The 26,050-nt window shown below is 38.5% G+C and overlaps 1 protein-coding gene and 1 long non-coding RNA gene across 7 annotated transcripts in view; one reads left to right on the top strand and one right to left on the bottom strand.

The window, feature by feature from the left end:
- MACROD2 (mono-ADP ribosylhydrolase 2) overlaps positions 1 to 26,050 on the top strand; it is a 1,182,461-nt gene that overhangs the window by 125,791 nt on the left and 1,030,620 nt on the right. The window lies entirely within an intron of this gene.
- Positions 5,861 to 17,588, bottom strand: LOC120638606. Its single transcript, XR_005660341.1, has 2 exons — positions 17,498 to 17,588; positions 5,861 to 6,095 (listed from the first exon to the last, which is right to left on the bottom strand). It is a non-coding gene; the product is annotated as an uncharacterized LOC120638606 (long non-coding RNA).

Below are 26,050 nucleotides of genomic sequence, written 5' to 3'. Positions count from 1 at the left end.
TCTTTTTACTTTTTGTTTAATTCCCCCTTCTTTTCTCACTGTTTGCTTCAAAACTCTCTACCTGCTCTTTCCACCTAATTAGCTTTCATTACAGAGTTAATGTCAGTTGGTAGCACCCAGTAGATTGATATATATTTAGATATAGTAGATATATAGTATACGTTATTGGTGCAGAGTGCAAACAGTTTAGCCTAGTAGAAAAAGCACGGGCCTGAGAGTCAGAGGACCTGGGTTCTAACTCCTGCTCTTCTACTTGCCTGCTGTGTAACCTTGGGCACTTAACCTCTCTGTGCTACCTCAGTTTTCTCAGCTGCAAAATGGGGATTTGATACCCGTGCTACCTCCTACTTGAACTGTAAGCCCCATGTGGGACAGAAGCTCTGTCCAACCTGATTATATTTTGACTACCTCAGCGCTTAGTAGAGCTATTCCTCCATCCACAGTGTTTCCACCGCAAAGACATCTTGAGCCATACTTTCTATCCATCTGCTGAAGCAGTAGGAGGCGCGTCATAGAATCATAGATTATGCTGAGGAAGGTAAGGAAGAAAGACATCAGGGAATTAATTTGATACACCCAAAATTAAATTCCTATTTGTGGAATTTTGAATCTCTAAAAGGAAAACTTTTTAAATGGAGGAAGAACAAAAAGCTTAAGTAATATTATTATGGTATTTTTTAAGCACTTAGACGAAGCACAGTTTTTATTTTAGAGTGATGGAGGAAGAACAAAATGAAGATGATGATGATAATCATGGTGATCTTCTTTGATGCCGAGAGGAGATTACCAAAGCAGACTTCCAAATGTCTGGTCATGGTGATATTTGTTGAATGTAGAATTCTAACTCTTTTTACAATTAATTCAACTCCCTCTCCTCTCCCATTTGGTTATATATTATCCTTCACTTCAAAGTTCTCTCCCTGCTCTCTCCACCTTATTTACTAGCTCTCATTACTTGTTACTCTGTTTCTTACTCTCCTTCTTGTTGAGACCCTTGGCTTCTCACAAGCTCAACTCCTGGGTATCCCCTGCTCTCATCGTGTCGCTCACCTCTAACCCCTTACTCCTTTGGCTGCCAGGACTTTTGTACTCTCCCAAACACTTAGTACAGTGTTCTGCACCCCGGAAAGCACTCAATAAATACTATTGATTGGTTCCTCCCTTGTTGCAAAGCTGCATTCATTATGTACCTAAATTTGGGTGTCAACAAGGTACAGATCTGCAAGACTCTGGACTAGGTGTCTATGCTTCTTGGAAGCCTGATGGGAACTGTGAACACGCCCACATCTTAGCAGTTGTTCATGGAAAGCAGAAATAGGCAGATCTGTGCTTGACTTAAAAGCAGGACCAGAATGGGACTGCAGCTAAACTATACTAGAGTCGCTTCCTTGCAACCACGACCTCGTAGTTTAAATTCAATTCCTTGACCTAAATAATAACGAAGGTGGTAATAGTGTGATGGTGATGCTTTTCCAACTACAAGCAGAGGTTTTTTGGCTGTCTCCATCAGTCAATCAGTCAATCAAACTTATTGAGCGCTTACTGTGTGCAGAGCACTGAACTAAGCATTCAGGAAAGTACAATATCACAATAAACAGACACATTCCCTGCCCATAGCGAGCTTACAGTCCAGAGGGGGTAAATGAAGGAAAAGAGAGTTATGTAAAATTCCCTGCAAGGAGTTAATAAACAACAGAACTTCTTATCTTCTCACTTAGTGACATCTAGAATTCATGGTTTAAAATACTATGTGGGTTAAATTTACGTTTTTGAATACCTCTAGAGGTATTCATATATATTTCATTGTTTGAAAATTTTTCTCCAGCTTATGTTGTTTTAGATGCAAGATTAGATTTTTAAAATATATTTTCCATTAGAATCATAATCTAGTGATGGTTAGTCACTTAGAAGATAATAGATTTTGTGTTTGTATCAATTTAAAAGCTATGATGGACCAAATGGATTTTTCTTTTTCTTATTATTATTGTGATTTAGTGACCCAATCAAGCAAGTGTTTTGAGAGAGCAGATCCTGTCAAAAAAATAATCAAAGTGTTTTTCTCTGTTGCCTGTATTTTGCCTTTTGGAACTTGATTTATATGATTTTTGAGGACTCTATATGGAGTGTTTGCTAACTTTTCATCTTGTTTCAGTATTCAAATCCTGAAACATAATTTTCAAAGTTAGTGTTTTTACTTTTCATGTAAATTTATAATTGTTTTATATACCCCTGTAGTAAGTGATAAGGGAAAAAACCATATTAGCTTCATTTAGAATAAGAAAGTATAATCCAGATAGCACTCCAGAAGAGACAAGTTGTGAGTTTCTGACATTTGCTGACAGTTGTGGTCATGCTGGTTACTGACCTCTGACTAGGCAGCAATTTCCAGGAGGGGGTCTGGGGCCAGGCACCAGTTTATATCAGCGTCATTAGGTCTCCCACAGGCAGCACTAGCTTAGGGATACAGTTATAACTCCCTGTCCTTCCTCCCTCCTTCCTTTCCTCCTCTTCTCCCCCCGCACCCCCCTTTCACCTTCCCCAATAAATGGCACAGGTTTGGTCCACAGTTATCGTAACTCCCTTTCCCAGAGGCAGAAATCCTGTGTCAGTAGTCATAACAACCATCAATAAATAGAGTCATAGCTTAGTGGGAAGAGTATGGGCCAAGAAGTAAGAGAACCTGGATTCTAATCCTGGCTCTACCAGGTATCTACTGTGTGACCTTGGGAGAGACACTTAACTTCTCTCTGTCTCTTGTACGTCATCTGTAAAATGGAGATTAATCCTACTCACTCCTACTTAGACTGTGAGGCCCATATGGGACACGGACTGTGTCCAACCTGATTAGACTAGTACTGGGCGCATAGTAGGCATTTAACAACTGCCATTATTAGGGTGTCCACCTGCCAGTTTTATGCTGACCTCGAGATATCCCAGATATCTTCATGGCCTGCCACTTTGATTTCGGGAAAACAAGTACCATTCATTCACCAGAGAGGCACCATAGCCCAGTGGAAAGAGCACAGGACTGGGTGTTATGAGATCGGGATTCTAATCCCAGCTCTGCCACTTCCCTGCTGTATGACTTTGGGCAAATCATTTCTCTGTGCTTCAGTTTCTACATCTTTAAAATGGGGACTAAATGTCAGTTCTCCCTCACCGTTAGACTGTGAGCTTCATGTGGGACAGGGACTATTTCAATATGATTTAGTTGTATCTATCTCAGTACTTAACATAATGCTTGGCATAGAAAGTGCTTAACTTATTATTATAATAATAATTATTATTATTATATTCAATGGCAGGTATTGTACAAATCCTTTTTTCCGCAGGTGAGCTCTTGTTGGTTTCCAGGAAATCTCAGTGTGTTTGAAAAAGATGATTTTGAGAAAATGTTGTTTCTTGTTGAGAAATGGCTTAGGCCAAAATGATAGCATTTTAATAATTTTGTACACTTCTTGAAAAGTACACTTTTTTTGGCAGACCTACAGTTCACAAAATAGAGTGACAGATGCATACAAATGTGTTTGAAGACCTATACCACTAAATCACAACAAAACCTCAAAACTGCCACACTTTTTTTTTAAACAGATTTAGGAACTAAACCATCTGTCTTCATACACTGTAAGCTATTTTTTCCTAGCCTTTAATTACGGTGCATCTCAACTATTGAAATATCCATCTATGGTGAGCTACTTCCTCAGGAAACTATGCGTTGTTCAGTAGGACAGTAGTCTTGTAGGATCATTGAAGTAGAATGTGAAATCCTCTGGTTGCCTTATGTCTTTCCTGTCCTATGTTCAGTTATTCTTAATATCTGATTTCGTGTTGGGCATCTGTATTGCTCTTACTTTGCCAACTTGGCCTTCTTGATGAGCCATCCTGGCTCAGCTATAGGACTTGTGATAAATGCCAAATAATGGTAGAAGGATGAAGGAGGAGGTAGTATTGTGTGGCCCCTTGAGGACTAAGGCTGGGTCTAATTCTCACCTCTGTATCCTTTCCTAGCACTCAATACAGTGGTCTGCACCAAATAAGCACTCAATAAATGCTATTACTACAACCAGTGAAATCTTTTCCATTTGGAGAAGAAGCATCTGCAAATGCAGATCTATTCAGGGGATCTGTATCTGGAGGTTATCCTTTTATATGTTTTATTTCAGTTTTTCCTTGACAGATGAAGGGGGAAAAGAGAAAGTGCTCCCTAGATAATTAGGATAGCTAATTCTGTAGGAGAAATATTTACCAAGATGATCATAATTTAGACCAAAGATACTGTAGATGAGGCCTGAATGTACTTCTGTATTAATTTAAAATGCAAAACCCTTCAAGTTATGAATTCTCTTGCCTTAAAAATATTCTAGAATCCTGTATACACCCCTGCATTGGATGGCAAAAGGACCTCTTCACTGACAACTATGAGATTTAATTATTATGGGTGCAAGATTAGAACTCTTTTGGTGTGACTTGATGAGCAAAGCCTTTGCCTTGAAACTTCTCTTTCTGTCCTAGGCTTGAAAATGGGCCCCCAAGATCCGATGAAAAACACATATTTATTCGGACAGGAAGTTAGCTTTCATGCTGTTGTTTTAGGATTTATTTTATTTAGTTTATGTACCTTGACTCTTTTAGTTGGTCCACCAGTTTTTCTATCAGAAACAATAGTTGAAGTTTTGCAATTCCCTCTACCAGCTCTTGAGCAAAACCAAACCAAAAACGAGACACTAAGTCATTAGACTAAGTGGCTAAGTAAAATTGTTTAAAGCTGATATGACCAAAGGAATGACCGAAGCATGCATTTGAACATTTCAACTTTAAAAATGCAAAATGGTCTTTTCAAATTTGACATGTATTTAAATTACAAATACTGCCAATACAGATACATTTCTGATCTGGAATAACCGTGGATTGTTAGTTCTTTCGCCCATTCCCTTTCCCTGTCTTGTTGGCACGTTCAAGACAAACACAGCAACGTATGCAAATATTTCTCTTTGGATAACATCCATTCTCTTTTCAGAAGAATATTAAGTGCTCATGTCTTCCCAAAACAGATGTTTATTCCAAAACATATATTAATACATTACTATTCAGTGCTGACTTTTATGACAGCTTGAACATCGTATTGATATTATCCGGCATTTTGGCATGCACCAGTTCACACAGAATAACTGGAAAGTATTTTTCAATCACAACTTGAATATTAATTTAACACTTGGATGTAGGTGCTGGTAAGAAGATAGGCTTAAATATTACCTGCAATCACAAGCACTCAAGTGTAGCTTGCAGTATCTTTAGGAAAGGGGGATGAAAATTGTGTCACAGCAGATTGGTGCAGTAGAATTGAAAAAACAGATTTGCTCCATTTTACAATTTATCTGACAAGCCCTTTTTGTTAGCATCCTCATAATTCTTCTGACTTATTAGTCGAACCTATAGACGGTTTTCAGTTATACACAGAAAGGGTCTGGATTAGAGGGGAGAATAGAAAACTGAATTCCACAAATACTTCCAAAACATCCTAACCCTAACTCTTAGCCAATAGTTTCAACTTCTAACCTGACCCAACCTTTCACCAGACCTTCTAAGCAGTAGAAAATTGGACCATTTAAATTTCACCTCCATGGGTTTTCCCCTGTATGTTCTCTAGAGAAGGTGGTTTTATCAGTTAAGTAGACCAGAGTCAGGCAGGTGGAGAAAGTGGAAAAACAGGGGGCAAAATATTTCAAAAACCGAATAATCGAGAGATACCTTTCTCATGACACATTTATTTTCCAGTTAAAAAAAATTTCTTTTTGGTGGTATCTTCTACAATGCCAAAACTGAATGCATCTCATCCAAAATTTGGCCAGAAATTCCAGAATAAGGATAATACATTTTTATTGCTCTCAAGCTAGAGTTTTCTTTAAAGTAGTCATTATATGTACAACATTTGGTGGGTAGAAATTTTCCTTGAAAGGATACTCTGCAGAAATATGCATGTATTATCCTTTTAAAATAGTAATATGGTAGACCTATATATGTTGTTTTGATAGTCCTGTTTGGTTGTTTTTATAAAGGTCCAGGGCAGGTCAGTAGATTTCATGGAATTCTGGGTTCTAAAAAAGACATAATTTCAGAAATTCACTCATGTGTTGGAAAACACATTTTTAAAACTATATTATATTATTCCCATTTTCTAACACAGACACAGAAAAGAGGATGGGCCTGGGAGTCAGAGGACCTGGGTTCTAATTTTGGCTCTGCCATTTGCCTGCTGTGTGACCTTGAATAATCACTTAACTTCTCTGTGGCTTGGTTTCCTCATCTGTCAAATGGGCATTTCTCCCTCCTCTTTAGACTTTTAATGTTGGTATTTGTTAAGTGCTTACTATGTGCAGAGCACTGTTCTAAGTGCTGGGGTAGATACAGGCTATCACGTTGTCCCACGTGAGGCTCACAGTCTTAATCCCCATCTTACAGACGAGGGAACTGAGGCACAGAGAAGTTAAGTGACTTGCCCACAGTCACACAGCTGATAAGTGGCGGAGCCGGGATTCGAACCCATGACTTCTGACTCCCAAGCCCGTGCTCTTTCCACTGAGATAGCCCGTTGTGGTAAAGAGACAGTCTCTGACCTGATCATCTTGTATCTACCGCAGTACTTAGTTCGTTCCCAGGCACATAGTAAGTCCTTGACAAATACTATTTTGATTACATTTGTTACCGTATTATTACTATTAATTATACTATTAATATAATAGTAATCCCTCAGACGGTATATATTTGTAAATGTACAGATCCCTCCTTTGCGGTTACTGATGATGGTGTTTCATTTGGGTGAAAGTACAGTCAAAAGTTTTGTCCAGTAGTGTTGGATTGTTCTGATTCTTTACTATTTCTTTTGTTTCCATGTGGCCAACGGCACATATTAAGAAGCAGGTGACAAGGACAGTGGCTAGATCCTGTGCTCACAGAAATCCTGTGTTATTTCTTAATCAGCGGATACAGCAGGGCCCTCACCTTGACATAATCCAGTATCAAACGTGGCAGTTGTCCCAAAATAAACTAGGGAAACTTGGCCTGCAAGTAAACTAGTTGACTATGTGATGCCAATGGAAATGAGCATGTACTTTTCATATACTTGAAATGCTCTTTATCTGGAGAGGTTGAAAGGGGTGAAGAGTTTGGGGATAGGGAAAATGGGATTCTCCATAGCAAAAGGAGCATGGAGTGGAACCCACTCTGAATTGCCCAGTACTGGATGAGGTAAGCCCTCAGTCAGCTTCCTCCTTTCCTCCCTTCTCTAGAAATAGCTCAAATACTTCCCCTATCAGGACTCAGAATGAAAATTCATACCAAGTCTTTGTCCAACTCAAGCAACAATGGCCAGTGTTTTTTTATCTATTTGGGATAAGAGCGAGGGACTGGGAATTAGGTAACGTGGGCTTTAATTCCATTTCTACAGTGTGATCAGTGGTCAGTTATGTAAACTCTTGGGCTTTAGTTTCCTTATCCCCCTACTTCTTAAAACCGTAATTCCCCATTTGAGCCATGGACTATGTCCAATCTGAACACCTTGTATGCATCCCAGCTCTTAGCACAGAATCTGGCAGAAAGCTCAATAAACAATACGTAATTGTCATTATGATCATGAAGACCACTGGAGCTTTGTATTTCCTGATAATCTTTCAGGATTCTCCATTCTTTCCCCCATACTATTACTTATCCACGCTTCTCCTAGAGATCAAATCCTCCACTGGGTCTCAGGCATAGTGTTAAAAAAAATAAAAGGAAAGAAAAAACATTTATGTACATATCTGCAATTTTTTTATATTAATGTCTATCTCTGCCACCTAGACTATAAACTTGTTGTGGGCAGGGAATGTTTCTGTTTATTGTACTCTTCCAAGTATTTAATACAGTGCTCAGCACTCAGGAACCCTTCAGTAAATGCGATTGATGGAATGAATGAATGAGAAAAATCAGAATTCTTGTAAATTATAATGAAAAAATACAAATAATCATCTGTTCTTGCAGTTGCTTAATGTTTCATTGCAATTTTGATTGTGGAAAATATCCTTACTTTTATTAGCAGAGGACTGGGCAATCAGGAGACCTGGGTTCTAGCCCTGACTTCACTACTTACCTACTGTGTGACCTTGGGCAAATTACTTCATTTCTTGTACCTCGATTTTCTTATCTATAAAGAGGTGATAAAATGCCAGTTCTCCTTCTTTGTTAGACACTGAGTCCCGTATAGGACCGGGACTGTGTCCAATCTGATTATAGATTGTGTAGATATCTTAGCACTTGGCAAACAGTAAAGTTCTCATTAGATAACATTGATAGGATTGTTATCATTACTCTGTGCTGAGCATTGCACTAATTGCTTTGGAGAGTACAACAGAGATTATTATTACTAGTTTTGCTTTCTGGTTCTCTTACAGACATTCAGCTGTATGCTTTCCTAAAAATACTGCAGGAAAATGCTGAACTATAAATGTGTTTTTTTTTATTAATCACATGAAAGGGCTTCTGTTGTTTTAGCAAAATTACTTTTTTAGAACAAAAATGGTTGTGTGGGTGTTTCTACACTTCCTAAAATTTCTTCATGTGAAAGAGCCCTACAGTTTTGCAGTAATTTTTCATATGATTTTATCATCTTTTCCATTAGGGAAAATTACTTGGAGATTTTTGTAGACAAATGAACAGGAAATAACTATTTCAATTTGTTTTAACCATATGTTGATTATCATTTAGAGTCATTGGACTGTTTATCTTCACAACTAGAACCATATTTTTTCTTAATATAATTAGCTCATTTATGATGTGATGTTATGTAGAATGTACTAATTTACCTTTTGATGTTCTGATAGATAAAAGTACATTTTATTTTTAATGAATTAAATTTGTTTTGAAATGGCCAAATTGCTAATTCAAAAATAAGTAGGAGTCTGGGGTAATTTAAATCACCGTATCCAAGTTATGGTTATTGTGAAAGTTGTTCACATTATTGATTCTAGTACGTAGTAGAATGCTATGTTCCTTTGCTTAGAGGGAATTTAGAAAAAGAGTTTTTTTCAAAGGAAAGTCATTTCAGAACAACATTCTGATGAGCTAGGTGTAAATGAATTGGAAACAGATTGGAATTCTTTTGCAAATAAGGTTATTAAAATGCTTGAGGCTGTGTGCTTTTGCTACTGCCAAATCTCAAAATACATGAAAAATAGTTTGTCATTCCTCTGACCCCAGCAACCTCTGCCTTATGTTACTTTTTTATGCTACCATCAGGCCTTCAGTAGAAACGCAGAACAGGAAACTTTTCAGAAATAAGCAATAATATTTGGAAATAGTCTGATTTTAAACTTTTTGGAAGCAAACTATAGTACATCCCATGTCTGGGACCACACCAAAAGTGGCCTTCAGAAAGGTCCTCTTTTTGAAGCATAGATAATAATCATCATCAGTGGTATTTATTGAGCATTTATTGTGTTCAGAGCACTATACTAAGAGTACATCACAACAGAATTGATAGGCACGTTCCGTACTTACAAGGAACTTAGAGCCTTAGTACTCTTAAATCAATATGTAGAGTAAAAGATAGTGTAATATTCAAAATTGTTACTTTTTTATAGATCACATTTAATAATAATAATGATATTTGTTAAGCTCTTACGGTGTGCCAAACACTGAACCATAAATGGTACAGTGCTCTGCACATAGTAATAGCTCAATAAATACGATTGAATGAATAAATGAGTGAAATCATAACCAATCCAGTGGTGCTTTGAAGTTCCCATTGGAAAACTCCACCCTCTAGAGCCTCTTTATGATGTGGCAAAATAAATCTCTTTATTTTCAGCATGAGTAATTCAGCTGAGTTTTTACTTCTGTCTGGTACTTTCTTGAGGGGAGAGAAGGAATTTCTGATAAGAATGGCCTTTCCCCAAACCTCAGTCTCCAAATATGAGAGCCCAGCTGTGAAGATCCCAAGAGAAGAGAAGAGCCAAGTAAGCATGAGTACTAAAATGATCTTTAGAAAGGAAATTTTGACTGCATTAGAACTCTAATAGGCTATTTTCCCCCATGGTTTCTTTCCTAAGAAACAGAACTGTACTTTCCTAAGTACAGGAAATCTGGATGTTCTTAACAAATTCAGGCCTGCAGGCACAAGAACAAACTATAGCAATGAGGGAGAAGAAGCTGCTTAAATTTGTTAAACCTAGAACTCTACAAAATGTGAAGGCAGATTTGAAAGCCAAAAAACAGAAATTGGGCCAAATCAGTGAAGAAGCGAATAAAAATGATGTAGGACTAAGTTTCTTTAAAAAATACCCAACAACCTAGAAAGGAAATTAATCTAGGATGATCTATAAAAGGTAATGAACAAAAAAATTAATGATTTTAGCTAAAAGATGAGTCCCAAAGTAGTAACCACAGTGGTATTTATTGAGAGCCTACTGAATGTAATGTGTTGAACTACCCAATTAGTTCAGTTTGGGATATATTGGGCTTTAATTGAGTGTAAGCAGCCATGTAGAGATGTCCTAGAGGCAGGAGCAAACAGAAGCTTGTAGAGAGGTTGATGATTTAAGACTTGGAAGTAGATTTGGGAGTCATCTGTATAGAAGTCACCAGGGAAGTCAGGGAAGTGGATTAGCTCTGGAAGTGGATTAGCTCCCCAGGGGAGCGAGTGTCAATCGAGATCAGAATGGGACCTGAAACAGTGAAGGAGAGTAAGAGCCAGAGAAGTAGATTGAGTTGGATAGGCCAGAGAGGTCAAATGAAATCCAGGGAAGAACTGTGACAGCAAAATCAAGTTAGTGTTCCAAGGAGAAGGAAATGGGTCATGGTGTCAACGACCACAGAGAAATCGAGGACAGAGTAAATTCCATAACCTTTGGCAAGAAGAAGGTCATTTGTGATCTTGAAGGGAATGATAATGGTATTTGTTAAGTGCTTTCCATGTGTCAAGCACTGTACTGATCGCTGAGTGGATACAAGCAAATCAGGTTGGACACAGTCCCTGTCCAGGGTGGAGCTCCCAGTCTTAATCCCCATTTTACAGATGAGATAACTGAGGCACAGAGAAGTGAATTGACTTGCTCAAGGTCACACAGCCGACTAGTGGTGTAGCCGGGATTAGGACCTATGACCTTCTGACTCCCAGGTCCGTGCTCTGTCCACTACATCGTGCTGCTTTCGTCTCAATAGAGTGAAGGAAATGAAAAGTAGGTGTAGAGGATCGAGAAAGGAATTGGATGAGAGAAGATGGAGATAGCAGGTATAAACAACCCATTTGAAGAATCTGGACAGGATTGAGAGGTGGAAAATGTGGCGATAGCTGGATGGTGCATGTGAAAGAGATGGGTAGAAGAGATGGGAGCATGCGTGAAGACAGAGGAAAAGGAGCTGCGAAGGCATTATATTTTGCACTGGGATGCGTCAGCTTGGAACTACTGAAATGCCAGCGGGGAGGGAGGAAAGTAATGCTCATGTTGCCTTGTACGTGTTCCCTTTGGCCATTGAAGTGCCAACAATTAAAACAAAACATTTTCAGAAAGAGACTATGGTAACTCATTTTCCCTGTAATATTGATTTTAATTATCGCACTGAGCTTTGTCTTTTCCCTTATATTCTTGTTTCCTTTTTTCTTTGCTTTCTTCTCAGGCCATTTGTTCCCCTAGCAGCCTTTACCGTGATAGATAAATATCAACATCATCGTTGAAATACCACATCCTAGTGCCAACGATTATCCAACAATTTGTGTGTTGGCGTAATAACATATAGGGTCCCAAACACATTGCTAATAGCCATTGAGAATAGCAGGCTAGTCTCCAAACATATTAAACTGCCACAGAAGCCTTCTTCAGCTCTGCATAATCAAGATTTGGGGGATTTGTGCTGCTGTGTTAGGACTTGTCGTGAACATTGTGTTCCTTTTTTGTAAATGGAAACTACTGCCAATCATTGTAAATTAATTTGGCTAAGGTACAGGTCAACCAGAAGCAGATTGCAGTAACCAAATGAAGCACCTAAAAGATATTGGAAGATGGAACATTTTACAGGGATTTTAAATTTGGAAATAAACATGTGAAATATATACAGTCTCCCTGTGTTTGGTGTGAGTGATGAACTGGTGCATAATATACAGGAATTGTGATTTACTCTTTAACTGCCTACAATTTTCTGTGACTGAGGGTGTAACTAAAAATCTATAGGCCCCATATTATCTCTATATGCCCTTTATTATCATGGGCTATTCCTTCTAAAATAAGTTATTGAGCGTGACTATCCATTTCAGGGCTCTTTTTCCAGCTGAGATCAGTGGATAAGAGGTAACTAATAACATCCTTGTGAAATAGTTTATTTTATTTCACCTAAAACATTTGTTTTCATGACATTTCTTTTTTATGATGTCTGTCAGTAAAAATTTTACATGAAAAATAACATTCTCTTCAAGCAAAATTATCAAATCATTTCAGTAATTTAGAAAATATGCCCTTTGAATGAGTATAGTAAGTTCAATTTATTTTTATGGTAGATGTTTAAAATTAGAATTTGTAAGTAAAACTTTAGGAAGAATCTTGTGGATAATATGCAGTTTTCATCTTGTCAGTTTAAAGGGTTTTTTTGGATTAGTGCCTTTCTATCTATAGCTTGTGGTGTTAAAAGCATTCAGCATGACACTCCTAATTCTAACCTATGATGAAATTCCTGTTGGTGGATATTCCTGTTCCTTAAGGAAATTACATAAATGTTTTCCCTGACCAGTCCAAAATATTTTCATTAACTGTGTATTGATGTGTATTTTTAGAAAATAAAGAAAATTATAGCTTCCTTTATTCTAATTTTGTTTGGAAAGTAACAACAATTCATATAGTCCAGATTATACATACACACACACACATACACACCTCCACACACACACAGTTGCTTCTGAAATCATTTTTGATCTAGTCAGAAATTTGCTATTTTCTTAATATTAAACCATGTGAGAATGCAAAATGTCAGACTGTAATATTTTGATTCTCAATTTTGAGAGTAAAAATAGGAGTTCCAAAGTGTTTTCATAATGCAATAAAATATTTCCTGATTACCAACATTTTCACATTTTTATAGCTAGAAATACGAAAGTCTACAGAATTTGCACATTTTACTTATATAAGTCTATGGCTGGTCTGTACAGGTTGTGCTTCTTTAAAAGGAGTAATGCTTTGATTTTGAAATGTTTCTTTTTCTATCATGAAGGTAGTCCATTTGCTTATTTGGAGCTCTAATCCTTTTTCTCTTTCTCCTTTTCCCTCTGAGTTATCTTCTTGGACAAGCCTTTCAAAATTACGTTGGTGTTCCTATTAAGAAAGTTGTCAACACATCCTTAATTCATTCAGGCTCTTCTAAGCCTGGATTTGCCTCTGTAATTGTGAAAATCATAGACGCTTCCCAGCTGGAGAGATGACTGTTGTTTTTGGATACATTTCTTCCTAGCTGAAACTACCTTTTAGTGCCAAATTTGACCACAGAAAGTGAGTAAAGCTTACCCCATTTTAAGGGCAGTGCCCGTGGATTTGTCTTGCCTGGGTAAAGAGTATAGCCACTACCCCATAGAAAATAGTATCAGAAGGGGAAAATTATGCTTAGATAACTGAGCCTAGAAGAAAACAGAAGGAGATTGTGTTTAATCTTTTCTTTTTTCTTTTTAATGATACTTGTTAAGCACTTATAAAGTGCCAAAAGCTGGATTAAGCACTGGGGTAGATAGAAGATAATCAGGTTGAACGTAGCCCTTGTCCCCCATGGGGTTCACAGTCTCAGCAGGATGGAGTACATTTTAGAGATGAGGAACCTGAGCCACAGAGAAGCTAAGTGACTTGCCCAAGGTCACACAGCAGAAGGGCAAAGCCGGGTTTAAAACCTGTCCTCTGACTCCAGGCCTATGCTCTTTCCATTAGACAATACTATTTCCATGGCTGAAAGCTTCCTGAATTCCAAACAGAGAAAAGGACTGGAACAGAGCAAATCGGCTCCTTTATATTGGACGAGCTCGGAGAGAATATGAAGGGAAATTAATCCTTTTGGTATTACTCATGGGCAGGATATGTGTCCAAGTCTAAGTATAGAGTTAAGGATTAAATTCATGTTTTAAAGCTTTTTCTGGTGTAGCCTTTCTCCCTTGCCTGGTATTTACCCCAACCACAATAAAATACACCTAATATGTATTTTGTTAAGCACTTAATAATAATAATAATAATAATAATAATGTTGGTATTTGTTAAGCGCTTACTATGTGCAGAGCACTGTTCTAAGTGTTGGGATAGACACAGGGGAATCAGATTGGCCCACGTGGGACTCACAGTCTTAATCCCCATTTTACAGATGAGGTAACTGAGGCACAGAGAAGTTAAGTGACTTGCCCATAGTCACACAGCTGACAAGTGGCAGAGCCGGGATTTGAACCCATGACCTCCGATTCCAAAGCCCATGCTCTTTCCACTGAGCCATGCTCCTTCTCTAATAAGAGCTGGGCCAGATGTAAGAAAAATCAGGTTGGTCATATCCCCTGACCCACATGGGGATCCCAGTTTAAAGACGACGTAGATCAGGTATTTATTCCCCTTTTTACATATGAAGAAGCTGAAGCACTGAGAAGTTAAGCAACTCGGTCAAGGTCATCCAGCAGGCAAGTGGTAGAGCTGGGTTCCGAACTCTGACTCTCTGACTCTCAGATCTATGTCCTTTCCCCTAGACCAGGTTGCTAAGCCTATATAGACCCCTTCAAAATAATTTTGGTTAAAAATAGAACGAAAAAGAACTGGTAGCCATAGTTGGTCTGCTTATTTATGTGATGATGGATTGGCACTAACGAGTAGTACTCCTCAAACTCAACTCCTTCTCAAGTAATTGTCACTCTCCTATTTAGTAGTCAATATCTCATTCATGTATCTCAATAAACAGATAGTATAATTACAGTAAAGCCTTGTTAACTTGATATGCAGGGAGGTAGAAAATGGGCCTTGAATTAACAGCTCAGTTTACCTGATACCTTATTAAAGACAGTGATGAGGAAATACATAGGATGAATCCAATTTCCCTAGCCAGCGGCCTTTAATAAACTATCGGTAAACTGAGCCGTTTACTCAAGGTGCAATTTTTTGGCTCCGCGGCTGGGCTAGGGAGATGTGGCCTGCCAGGAAGAGGCAAACCAGGAAAGAGCAGCTAATGCCATTAAATGGCAGTCAGTATTCAGGATTTGGATCAATTTCTCAGTGGTTTCTTGGTAAAAGGGGTCTGATGGTGGAGAATACAGTACACGTGATATCTTCGTTTCAGTTTAGAGTACAACCCACAGATACTATGTAAGTTCAAAGAACCAGGATCATATTTTTTTTCTTTTGTGAGAATCTATCTTTCTATCTGAAAGATGCAAACTCTAATAAAAAAAATCACTAATTAGTGTGGGACATGGGGATATAAAAGAGTAATGGGATGACGTTAGGGAAAATTTAGGTTGAAAGTCAGGGAGAAAACTTCTTGACAGATATATTACTCCGTGGAATAATCTTACAAGGAAAGTAACCCCAATTAAAACCAGAATGTAAAACCAAAAAAAAAAACAACCTACCAAAACCAGAGAAATGAACTAATAGTTTAAACAGTCTTTCCATTTCTAATTTATGTAGTATATACCACCTTTAATGATATTTGAAATTAAAAGAAAATGAACTTTATAATTTAAATTGCAGTGGACTAACCCTGATTAATATAAAATCCATTTTAACAGGTCGGTTCATATTTTGCACTGTGTAAATTAACATGTCCACGATACTACTCGTGTTCAAATTTGCAAACATGTGATCTCCTAAGATGAAGGTGCCATGCTTAAAGAATAGTCATATTTCAAATAACACATATGAAACAGAATATTAAATCATAAGAACAATGATATTTGTTAAGCAGTTATGTGTCAACACTATACTAAGCTTTGGGCTGGATAGAAGATAATCAGGTTGGAAACAGTCCTCATCCCACCTGGTGCTCTAGGTCTAAGAAGGAGGGAGAACGGGTATTTAATCCCTGTTTTATAGGTGAGGAAATTGAGGCCTAGAGAAGTTAAATGACTTGTTCAAGGTCATACAGTAGGCAAATGGCAGAGCTAGGATTAGAACCCAGGTTCTCTGACTTCCAAACTCATTCTCTTTCCACTAGGCCATGCTGATTATAGTTGTTCCGGGAAAAGGTAGGTGGTGTGATGTTAAAGTGAAAAAACACCCTTCACTTCTATATTTTACCCATATCATCCTCTAGTCCTCATGGAAACTAACAATTTTGGTGCAATAAACACACTCTCTAGAGTCTCTGGGTGCATTTGTGGATTACTATTTTTTCTCCTCTTTTCAGTTATCCTTGAAGACCTTAACATTGGAAATCATTTTTCTGGGTTGAGGAGAGTTTCTTCTTCTTTCCATAATTCCCTTTTCACCCTATTAATGTCTTTTTCCCCCCTCTGGACTGGAAGCTCCTTGTGGGTAGGGAATGCATTGTCGACTCTCTTTTATTATACTCTTCCAAGCTCTTGGGACGGTGCTCTGCACAGTACACATTCAATAAGTACCGTTGATTGATATTCTGAGAAGCTCTTCTGACTTCCCAACTGGAATCCCCATAAGTAGTGCTTTATGGAATTTCCCTTCCTGAATGCCATGCATGCTTCAGGGATTCCCCTGCCTTTTGCCCAATGTGTTCTGGGAATTCTTCCCATTCCCCACTTCAGGAACTTCCCCACCCATGCCCAATGTATGCGGTGGCTCCTTCTCAGTCTCGCCAGCTGGTTTCACCCTGGGCTAGGCTGAGTCCAAGGGAGTGCTAAGAGTTAGAATTATTTGTGCTGCCACATAATCAGCATGGCATTGTGACCTGAATTTGTGTTTCTGGAGATGAATGTAAGCTGTTGTGAAGATTATTCACTGTTTTGTTTATCCTTCTTATTTGTTCCTCTCCTTAAGTACACTTCTATATGTATGGGTATATTTGTTTAGTATCACTGTTTATAGAGTCAATTTCCTTCTCTATAAAATACCTACTCTCCCTACCTCTTAAGTTGTTAGTCCATGTGAGCAGGTATTTGTCCACTCTAATTGCCTTGTACTTATCTCAAAGCAGGTATATGTTAATTCCTTATTATATGTCAAAGCCCCATATGAAGCACTGGGGCAGATACAAGACAATGATAATATTGCTATAATTATTACTATTATTATCATCATCATTCAGGAACCACTTGTGCTATGTCTTGGGACTGCCTGTAACAGAATTTCCCACTTATTTGGATTTCTTTCTTTCATTAGCTCATCATTATTTCTCATTCCTAAAAGACATACCCGCTCACCCAGGGCGGACCTGGAGAGCAATAGCATTTTCACAAAAGCAAAGAATATACCTAACTTTGTTGAGGTTAAGCAAATGAGAGACACCCCGAAATTATTATGAGAAATTTGATATTTGACATTTCCTAGCCTACCTCACACTTCCTCCTCGGGAGTTTGAGAGCCACAGATGCCTTTTTTGTGGTCTCCCTCCTTAGAAGTTGTTCCTGAACGACTTAAGGCCAGAAAGCTGGAAGGTCCAGAAGTGATAGAATGAAGAACCGTAGAATGCAGAGGGCACTGGGAACTAGTTGCCATGGCACCAAACGTAGTAACTACGTGGAAGCACGGCAAGCGGGCCCAAGATGTGCATGTATTTTTCTTGGCTCCTGTCTCCATCTTGGTAGAAATGGGAGCTCATAACTGGACTTGGTTGAACAGGCACAGTAATGCCACAGCATGTGATTTTTGAACTGCAACATTCTTCTTGCACCGGAGTAGTAGTTTCATTATTGAAATTACGCTATTTCTTTAAAATAGTTTGATTCAGTGAAACTGAAGGTAGGTAAAACTAATAGTGTCTTCTGGCTCCTTGCTATTCTTGTGTCACGGCTCCATTTTAGGGTTCAGTTTTTAATATAGCAATACCTCTGGTCTCACTCTTCTTTGAATACTTTCCTGGGACGGCATTGTTGAATTCTAAGACTGATTTGCAGAACAGGATTCTTGCACTTCGTGGAAGGCCTCTGATTTTGCTGTGAGTGGCATGTGCATATTCAGTGTATACAGAGTATACAGAGACCCACTGTACGATTTGCAGCAAAGTTAAATTACGCCTCAGGTAGGTCAAGTATAGTTGTGCTCAGTAGTACCACAAATCTCAAATAATGCTGTCGTAGCTGCAGCCCCAGATAATAATAATAATAATAATGGCATTTGTTACTATGTGCAAAGCACTATTACTTGCAGTTACCCCAACCACAGCCTTCCCAACTTTCTCCCGCCGCCGCCATTTGTGATTTTCCCCCCTATCCAGGAGCGGGGCTCCAGGAAAGCACGGAGGGAGGGTGGTGATGGAGCCCGGCACTCTAGGGGAATGGGAAACCAAGTCTATGCGCTGCCGCTGCTTCCGACCTTCCCACCCCGCTGTCGGAAATGGGAGAATATAAGCAGAAGAGCCCCGGCACTTCATTTTAGAGTCGTTATTCCTCATTTTAGAGTACAAAACATATTATCCAGTGAAGTGAATTTAAGGTTGTACGTTTGTCTTCTAGGTAACTAAATATCATATTCCCTGAAAGCCTGGTTGAGTTGCTTGTTTTGTTATCAAGCATGTACGTAATTTGGAAATTTTGATAGTTGCCAAAGTAAAAACATCAGCTTTCAGCTGCTCCTGAAAGTTCCATCTTGAAGTCGGTTGTGAAATTGCTTTCTAGAAGGAAATTATATAGAAAATTAGGCTTTTTCTCAATTGTGAAATGGCAAAGTGCCTGTATATTTTTACTAGAGATGCTGGGTTGGATGCTCCTGCTGCTACTGATCATGGGCAAGTAATGTACTGTACTTTTTCAAAAGAGCAATATTGTCAGCAAGAAACTATAGCTTGACAGGAAGCTAGGTCTACTACAAGACTTAATGCTAAATTTGTGTGGAAATATTCTATGGAAGTTGCTGTGAAATTACGAACCTAATGTACAAAGTCTATCTTTAGTATTACTATCAACTATAATTAGGTGTAGGCCTAAAGCATAATTGGTCATTACTATGGGTCCAAAAAACAAAATACTTCCCATGATATAATATACATCCTCCGAAACCACTGTGGCTGTTCCAGCTTTACCTGAGAAAAAACTAAGATGCACATTTTAAGAAAAGCAGCCTAGCTTGGTGGAAAGAGTGTGGGCCTGGAAGTCATAGGACCTAGATTATAACCTGCCTGCTGCGTGACCTTGGTCAAGTCACTTAACTTCATCATACCGCAGTTTCCTCATCTGTAAAACGGGGTTTCAATTTCCTCTTCTCCCTCACATCCTACACTCTGAGTCCAATGTGGGACAGGCATTGTGCCCAAACTGATTATCTTCACCAGCACTTAGTAGAGTGCTTGGCGTATAGGAAGCGCTTAGCAAATATTACCATTATAATTATTATTATCAGAATACCGGAAAATATTCTACTGGGGTTTCCTTGCAGACTGTCAGAGCAGTGAAAGTTTACAGTTGTCATTTCCCCTAAAGTTGAATAATTATAATACTAATGTTGGTATTTGTTAAGTCCTTATTCTGTGCAGAACACTGTTCTAAGCACTGAGGTAGATACAGGGTAATCACGTTGTCCCAAATGAGGCTCACAGTTAATCCCCATTTTACAGATGAGGTAAGTGAGGCATAGAGAAGTTAAGTGACTTGCCCACGGTCACACAGCTGACAAGTGGCAGAGCTGGGATCGAACCCATGACCTCTGACTCCCAAGCCCGGGCTCTTTCCACTGAGCCAAATAGTATTTATTAAGCACATATTCTGCAGAGCACTGTACTAAGTACAGGGAGAGAATACGGGGGTAGAAATTAGACTGAGCAGGGACTAACATTCCTCCCACAGTTAATGTTATAGATTCTGATAAATCCAAAATCCTTCATGAAATCTACAACTATCTACCAAGTTCCAATTAAAAAAAAGGTAATTACCTTGTGTTAAACTAAAGGTTATTTCAGAACACAAGGAATCAAGTTACAGTATTTATTATGCACCTGCTGTGCACAGAGCAATGTTCTGTTAAGAGAGTATAGCAGAAGCCAAGTGTGCGTTGTTTCCTACTCCCAAGGAACATATTCTCTAACAGATACACTTGTGTTCTCCAAGCAGCTACTGAATGCTAACCATTTCTTAATGTCTTCATATGTGTTCCAAGTTCTTTTCCTGCTCTAAAACAGTCAATCAATGGTATTTATTGAGCGCTTACTGGGTGGAGAACACTTTATTAAGTGCTTAAGAGAGTAAAATATAACAGAATTGATAGACATGTTCCCTGTCTCTTTTTCTCCATCTTTCTTTGACTTTCTGCTTTAATTGGAATTGAAAAGTTTACAGTGGATCACAGTTACTAGAGCAATTTTTGGTGATCTATGACTGGGTGTTCAAACCTGGGGTACCACTGTGAAGTCCTCTTTACTGTTGCTCAGTGGAATTTGAAAATACTCTGAATTTTCGAAGTGAACAGTGAGAGAAATGACCATACAGCTTCCCTGGCATGTAAGCAGTTCTCTATCTCTTTGTATGGGCTAATTACTGCAAATTCTAATTTGAAGAACCCAAGAAATACTAAAGATTTGTTACCGGGAAAGTTTTTGGTACCGAAAGGAGCATGGGCAGGTATGGCGATGGAGGAAGGAAGGGAAATGTAAGAGAAGGAAGAATTTATTCATGGCAAAAATGCAGTGCTCTTCCAATCTGTGCATTCCTTTTGGGAAACTTCTTCAAAAGGGCAGAGTTATAATCACTTTGAAGCAAAGCAGTTACTTGAAAGGGTTTTAAATTATTCTCCTTTGCAGCATTGCACACCGAGAACGTGTAAGCTGCTGGGATGCCCTGAGCACTCTCACTTCTACTGCTCAAGATATCTCTGGGATTTCATTCTACTAGAACCAGTATTGACCAAGCGGCAACCCAGATTTAAATAACTGTTCTGAACCGGCCCAAGCAGTCACTGTCAAGTGCCGTTAGGAGTTAATTCATGGAAAACTAGAGGCAAAGGGATGGTACCTAAGATTATGAGTGATTGAGCGTCAAGGCAGGAATAAAAGAAAGGATTCAAGTCTTGTACTAAGTTCCTAAATCTCAGGTAGGTTCTTTATATCCTGGCACACTTGGCGGATTGTAAAATGTCCATTGATAGTAATAATTTCTATTTGTCTTGGGGCCTGTGTTTTGGCAAATAATCCCCCAGACCCCTTTATAAGGCAGTTCCTCTTGAGTTTTTATGAATTAATAAGGTATTATTTGCTAGAATGGAACTAGCCTTATTATTATCCAGTTTAGTTAAGAGTCTAGCAAATAGAATTCTATTTATATGCAGAATTCATAATATGCTATCTAAAGCACGTTATGCACATATGTAATTCTATATTACACATAGAGAAGCAGCATGGTGTAGTGGATAGAGCACGGGCTTGGGAGTCAGAAATACCTGGATTCTAATCCCGGCTCTGCGCCTTGTCTGCTGTGTGACCTTGGGCAAGTCACTTCACTTCTCTGTGCTTCAGTTCACCTCATCTGTAAAATGGGAATTGAGAGTGTGAGCCCCTCATGGAATGGGGACTATGTCTAACCTGATTTGCTTTTATCCACCCCAGTGCATAGAACAGTGCCTGGTACAGAGTAAGTGCTTAATAAATACCATAATTTTTTAAATATTATTTCCATGAAAATTCCTCTAGCCATACAAGATTCTAGAACTGGAGAAAAGACCAGAAAGAGAAAAGAGAAAGGAAAACTTCAATTTAGATTTCACAAGTGTGTTTGTTCTGCCGTTTTCTTATTCCTGATATTTGTCCGTCTCCCTATGTATATTTACCATTACTTTCTTTTTCTCTCACAGTCTCCCTCTGTGTCTCAGTGTAACAAAAACATGTAGAATGTCACTGAGAGAGGAAAAGGGGTAAGGTAAAGAAAGGGGTGACCAAAGGGTGACATAGAGAAGACAGATAACAAGTGACAGATAGAACTGGGAGTTAATGGGAGCTTGAATTACTTCTTTTCATTTTGAAGCATCTGATTTTGAAGAATTATCAGATATCCAGGATTGACTTGATTTCAGAGAAATACAGTTCATTTGATTTGGGAGCATATTTTGAGATTTTAGGTTTAATATTTATATAAACATCTCAAGCATCAACTCTATAGATGGATTAGCATTTGTTGAATTCCTTAAAAACCTGGATTTGTTTACTTACTGCGGTTTCTTTTAATGCTACTGCTAAGAAAAACAGAGTCATTTATATTATATACAAGTATTGCAGGAAATTAAAAAGTTTTCCTGCCCACAAAAATTTGATTTTTACTATCATCAACATTTACTGAGTACTGAAGTAAGGATAGCACTGTCTTAGGTGATCAAAATAAACAATTCTAGCCCATGAAGGCTTTACAATCCAGTGAGGTTTTATGATCTATCGGCTCCTATTCAGTACATGCAATGAAATTAAGGAAAAAAAAAGCTTTGCTATTTGTCTTCCCATATTTGAAATGTGTCTAGGGTACCTAGATCAGCAAAATGTTTGTGTTTTCTTTTACATAGATTGTAAAAATTGCATTGAAATTGTAGCCCATAAAGACTCTGTGGAGCTATCCCCATTTTTTCTCTACCTTTTACAGAATAAAATAATAAATTCAGCACATGAATTTTTCTCTTTTATGGAGGGACTTCCTTCTGATAATGATTTGTCCACCTGAACTTGCGAATATAACCAGCATTACTATTTGTAAATGTAAAAAAGTGGTTCATAGTAGGATCAAGGCCTGCATCTTCATAACACAATCTAGTTTGTATCAAGTTTGAGCATCAATGGGGACTTCTTTATTTTGTAACTTTGGGTAAATATTATTCCTGGGTACCAAACAGGGCCTCCAATGGTTGTCCATTCACCTCCTCATCAAACAGAAACTTTTCCCCTTCGGTTTTAAGGCATTCAATCAGCTCTCCCCCTCCCACCTTACCTTGCTAGTTTCCAAGTATTTAAAACAGGACCCAATCTGCTCATTTACCTCCTGTAATGCCCCAATCTGCTAATTTACCTCATGTAATGCTAACCTTCTCACTGTGCCAGAGCACAGTGCTCAGATCTGGTCTATCTCAGTGCCAACACCTTGCTCACGTCCTCCCTCTATCTTGGATCTCCTTCTCCCTTCGGAGCCAACTGATCACCATTCTCTCCTCTAAAATCACGTCTCCTCCAAGAGGCCTTCCCCAACTAATCCCTACTTTCCCCTACTCCCTCTCCTTTCAGCGTCATCTATGCACTTGGATCTGTTCCCTTTAAGCACTGTATTCACCCCATCCCTGACTCTACAATGCTTATGTAAGCACTACTAAATATCATTGGTTAATTGGGAAAAATAAATGAGGTCATACTCATCTGTTGGCTTAAATTGGCGGTAAACCTAGGATGGGAGGAGAAATGGTTGTTTCCCTCTCTCCTCCCTGCCCAGATTTAAAACTGAATCTCAGGGATTTTCCTTATGGCAGCAGTTGTGTGGGCAAGACCCAATAATTAACTTTACATTTAGGAAATAGAATTGGAAAACCAGGGTCCACTTGGCATATGCCATCATCCAAATGGGAATGATGGTGTGCACTTTCCTGCTCCCCATGGGACAGATTAATAATAATAATAATGATTATGGTATTTAAGCACTATGTGCCAAGCACTGTTCTAAGCACTAGGGTAGATACAAGGTAATCAGCTTGTCCTACATGGGGCTCACAGTCTTAAATCTCCATTTTACAGATGAGGTAACTGAGGCACAAAGAAGTTAAGTGGCTTTCCCAAGGTCACACAGCAGACAAGTGGTGGAGCCAGGATTAGAACTCACGACCTCTGACTCCCAAGCCCTTGCTTTTTCCACTAAGCCATGCTGCTTCCTGAGATTGACTTGGGATCCAAGAAAGTAAATGAAATAATATTAGCCTATTCAGGTGATATACTTTTTTTATGCCTTAAAATTTGCTCCTGTCCACAGATATTTATTCAGATTCCCTGACCCCCTTAAACTGTGTATGCTATGTGGGCCAGGGACTGTGACCAACTTGATTATTTTGTATCTAATGCAGTGCTTTGGTCAGTGCTTCACACATTGTGCTTAGCAAATATTATTATTATTGACATCATTTTTATATTGAAGAAATTACCTAGGATTAAGGACAATTCTGTGTTTTCTTTGGCTATAAGGTTGAGTAATTTTTAGCCCAGTGACTGGTGAATTTAATTTTTCTTGGGTGAGAAATAAAAGGTATGGTAGATAACTAGCGTTTCAAATGTGAGTTTGAGACCAGCTTGAAATTTAAGGCCTGACTATGTAATAAAAATTTTCTCAAAGACCCTCAGTAAGAATCAGGGTAGGTTTGACTTGAGTTTGAATGGCACTATTTGTTTATTCTTCTTTCCCAGTGAGCAGCAGATAAAATGTACTCATATGTATTATTGGTTTTCAAAAGTTTTGTAACAGTAACAGAAATCATGCAAGAAATTTAGATAGATGAGAATATTTTATAGAAGTATTCTGTGGGCAAGTTGTTTATTTAAAAATTAGCTAAAGCATGCTCTTTGCGTATTAGTGTAGTAGTCACTACTGTTTCTGTAGTTAAAAAGCAGAAATCGAGTTGCCCTTTTTAGCAAAACTTCCTCTTTGGGATAGATATTTATCACCAAAACTGGTTAGTGGTAAAGTGGTATTTCTTCTAAAAGTGACTTAATTGTTTTTTTTTCATTTAGTGTAAAATTGGAAAAAAATAGCGATTTGAAATTCTTATTTGCTTGCTTGAAATAGAAAATGGGGAGAGAACTTGACCTTGTTTTCATATAGGCTTAGAATTTTTGTTCACTCTTGCCTTAATTGTATAAACTCCCAAATTAGGAAGAAAACGCTTTACAGCAAGAACATCAGACTCCTTCCTGTGGATGAATCACATATGTGGTTTTAAAATGCTGCAAGTTAGTACTGTATTATTTCTTAATTTATTAGGAATCTCCCACAGTTATCAAGTAAAGCAAGAGAGGAAATGACATTGGTGAAATGAACTATCCATTTTCATGTGGGTAGAGTTGGAGCAGTGCAGGATGGTAGTTCAAGAGTGAAGGCAGAAGAGAAAGAAGGAAAGGGGGAGAGAGAGAAAGAATTACAAAGACTGAAACAGATACGAGAGACAGAGAGAAGGGACGGAAAATTGACATGGAGACATGTAAAGACAGATCCTAGAGAAAGAGACAGAGTGACTGAATCAATCAGTGGTATTTTTTTTTAACTCTTACTCTGTATAGAACACTCTGCTAAACTCGTGGGCGAGTGCAGTAGAGTTGGTAGATACAAGTCCCTGCCAGAGAAGGAGCGTGGCTTAGTGGAAAGAGTATGGGCTTGGGAGTCAGATGATGTGGGTTCTAATCCCGGCTCTGCCACTTGTCTGCTGTGCGACCTTGGGAAAGCCACTTAACTTCTCTGTGCCTCAGTTACTTCATTAATAAAATGAGGATTAAGAGTGTGAGCCCCATGTGGGGCCACCTGATTACCTGATTACCCCAGCACTTAGAACAGTGCTTGGCACATAGTAAGCATTTAACAAATACCATCATCATCATCACAGCGAGCTTAGGGTCCAGAGAAAACTCTCTCCTCTCTTTTCCATATTTGATTATAAGTTCTTGGGGGAGGGACAGGGTCTTCTATTACCTTTTTACCTTTCCATAAAATATACTACTGAGTTCAGAACACGATGGATGCATAATAAATCTTTTTGATTGAATGAATGACTGAGTGGCTTGTACTAAGTTGTGGTAACAAAACACTAGGCTACTGTATTCCTGTTCCTGTCAATGCATCGGTGACTCTACCTACAAGGGGAAAACCTAATGGACTGAAAATAATTGATAGAGTATGTCTGTTCCTTTCTGGTTCCAATATATCCTCATTCGTCAACCATTATTGAGAAGATTTGGT

The sequence above is a fragment of the Ornithorhynchus anatinus genome, chromosome 9 (genome assembly GCF_004115215.2).
Source record: "Ornithorhynchus anatinus isolate Pmale09 chromosome 9, mOrnAna1.pri.v4, whole genome shotgun sequence".
In the NCBI taxonomy this organism is placed as follows: Eukaryota; Metazoa; Chordata; class Mammalia; order Monotremata; family Ornithorhynchidae; genus Ornithorhynchus; species Ornithorhynchus anatinus.
Note: the sequence above shows the minus strand (reverse complement) of the source record. Positions and strands in the feature narration are given on the sequence as shown.